This window comes from Danio rerio, chromosome 11, assembly GCF_049306965.1.
Source record: "Danio rerio strain Tuebingen ecotype United States chromosome 11, GRCz12tu, whole genome shotgun sequence".
Lineage (NCBI taxonomy): Eukaryota > Metazoa > Chordata > Actinopteri > Cypriniformes > Danionidae > Danio > Danio rerio.
The window spans coordinates 7271634-7275137 of NC_133186.1; positions in this window are offsets into that span (position 1 = coordinate 7271634).

Sequence of the window (3504 nt, forward strand, 5' to 3'; positions counted from 1 at the left end):
CAACTGTTCTGACGTTGCATATTTGTTTTAAAAATGTTCACCTAATAATATAATGTTTGATTTAATCCTCACAGGGAAGCCAATTACATAACAATATACTATGTTGGTGTGAAAAACATACGTTGCACCTGCACCAAAGCCGTCAATGTGCCTCAGGGCTGGAGTGGGACTCCTTTTCAGCCTTGGAGTTTCAAGCATTTGACCAGCCCACCTCAGTTCACGACTGACTATATTAAAATAAGGTCATTTCCAATTCAGTTTCTAATTACACTCATGTCTTTTTGAAGAAAACAGCTGCTTTAGAACTTCAAATGTTCAACAACCTTACAGTTTTATGTGTCTTAACAATAAAAAAGAAAAAAAAAAAGAATTACTCAGGTGAGGATCGAACACGTCGTAACGCAACGTGCTGACCACTGGACCACAATGGTGGTGTTACACTTATGTGGCCTGATTGATTTTTACATCATCATTACTTTGTAGGCTGTATTTTGTTCATGGGGCGGATCTGCGGCAAAATAATAAATAAAAAGAGTGAGGCTATGGTCAAATAAATAAATAATCGAAAAAAAGTGCGACGGCTGAGAGTGCAAGCAGCTAGAAACACCGGCCCTCGCGGCCAAAAAAAACGGACCGGCCCACCGAGAACTCTCCCGGTCCTCCTGATTGGCCAATCCGGGCCTGATGTGCCTTTTTAAACTATGCCTTAGCACCTTATATACCCCTAATGTGTACTTATGTGTTTCCTAATGGTACATATTAAAGAATTTATTAGTATGGAGGAATTACCAACCTACGTCACACTTGTTCCCGTTTGCAAAAAAGACCAGTTGCAATAGCAAACATATTGAGTTGTGCAGTAGAATTTCCAAAAATAAAAAAATAGAAACTCAATTTTACCATACACCACACTGCTTTTAATGCCAACTGCAGACGTCTTTGGCTGAAAGGGAGCTGAATGGAGTGACGACCTAATTAGAAATGCTCGACTCTGCAGTTTTCATTTCATATCAGATAAGTTGACGCTATGCTCAATCATATACACATTTTTCTCATTTTTGGTTGGAGCAATGTTTTCAGCAAAAACAGTTAAATATGGTGAAATAAACTGCGGACACTGAATGCTGAGAATAAATATACAATATAATTTTTACTTACATTTTTATCAAATCAATGCGGCTTTCTTTTAAAGTAAATTCTTTTTAAATATCCAGTGAGCGGCAGTTCTGTGTGCGCAAATGCCTTGTTAAAGCCAGAGGTCGGAGGAGAATGGCCAGACTGGTTTGAGCTGTTAGAAAGGCAACAGTAACTCAAGTAACCACTCGTTACAACCGAGGTATACAAAAAGGCATCTCTGAACGCACAACACTACATGTAATGGTGTCGGGGATATTTTCTTGGCACACTTTTGGCCTATATAGTACGCGCATTGTGTCAACGCCACAGCCTACCTGCAATAGCATCTGCTACCTGAGTATTGTTGCTGACCATGTGATGCTATCATGTCAATATGGAGCAAAATCTCTGAGGAATATGTCCAGTACCTTGTTGAATCTATGCCACAAAGGATTAAGGCAGTTCTGAAGGCAAAAGCGGGTCCAACCCAGTACTAGTGAAGTATACCTAATAAAGTGGCCATGACTATATATGTGTGTGTGTGTGTGTGTATGTATGTATATATATGTGTGTGTGTGTGTGTGTGTGTGTGAAGCGTTCCTTCAAGCCTTCCTTTCAGCCCAAGTATCTTTGCACTCATTTAATTTCACCCACGCCATCCAGGCTCCCTGTTGTCGTAAACCAACCATCCTACTATTTTCTGTTTTCTTTGTTTTCTGACAACATTAATAGATTTGTTCATTCATTTTCTTTTCGGCTTAATCCCTTTATTCATCAGGGGTCGCCACAGCAAAATGAACTGGCAACTTATCCAGCATATGTTTTACGCAGCAGATGCCTTTCCAGCTGCAACCTATCACTGGGAAACATCCATACACACTTATTCACACACATACACTATGGCCAATTTAGCTTATTCAATTCCTCTATAGTACATGTCTTTGGACTGTGGGGGGAACCGGAGCACAAAAACAAAACAGTTTGAGTTACTGACATCTATTTGTTAATACAAGTCAGGCCAATGTTGTAGGAGAACGATTTGTCCTGCATTCTGGCCTAACTATAACACAACTTACTAAAACAGATACTGTATTTCCACACACTGCCAGCAGATGGCGCCCGACTTCAAGAGATTTCTCAACGACGCAGTGACTGTTTAGACCACAGGAGTCAAACTCAGTTTCTGGAGGGCCGAAGCTTTGCACAGGTTTAGCTTTAACACTAAACTCCTTATCATAATTGATGCAGGTGTGTTGAGGCAACTTGGAACTAAAATCTGCATGACACCAGCCCTCCAAGACTGAGTTTGGGCAGCCCTGGTTTAGACTAAGGAGTAGATAAGTCTTCAATTGGTTTATACTTTACTCTAGTCAGAGGCAATTTATGGAAGTCAGTTTTTTTCAAGTACACCCTCTTTTAGGTGTTACAAATGAACTTTCTTAATAACTTTGTTACTTTAAATGTATCTGCGCACTTCATTAATTTGTAAAAATGTATTTCATCTTTAATCAAACATCATAAAATAAGTGGTTGCATTCAATTTGTATGAGCGGAATTTAAACAGGTCAAAGCAGTGGCGCAGTAGGTAGTGCTGTCGCCTCGGCAAGAAGGTCGCTGGGTCGATTTTTTTTTTCTTCTGGAGAAAGTCTTAATTGATTCATTTTGACTAGAATAAAAGCAATTTTTTAAATAAAATATATTTTAAACACCATTTAAGGTCAAAATTGTTAGCCCCTTTAAGCTATATTTTTTGGATAGTCTATAAACCATTGTTATACAATAACTTGCCTAATTATCCTAACCTGCCAAGTTAACTTAACCTAGTTAAGCCTTTAAATGTCACTTTAAGCAGTATAGAAGTGTCTTGAAAAATATCTAGTCAAATGTTATTTAAAATATATTCTACTGTTTTTGTATTGTATTTTGCTTGTAGAGTTTACTTCCGTTTTAGTCTTATTTAAGAGTGCTTTTTACTGAATGTACCGAACCGTACAGAAACCGTGCCCTAAAACCAAACCGTGAGAAGAATGTTTTATTGCACCCCTAATAGAGAGTACAGTAAAATAAGACTTTAATACCATAAAAACCACAATACTCTGCCGTATACGGTTACAGTACAACTACAAAAGGCTAAAGTCCCGCTTGCACAGCTGTCATCTAACGTTACTGGAATGAGAGTTGTTACATAAGCTAAATTAATATATTTCACCTATATATTAAAATTCGTGTTTACTTCTCTTTCTTTAGTGAAATACATGTGTTTAGGTTGCAGAGCTTACCGTAAAACCACAAGTTATATTATATTATACATTTCATAAATTCACTGAAGCCTCCAACCAATCAATGAGCTCCCCAGGTGGTCATGTGACCGGAGCAGGAAGAATGAGT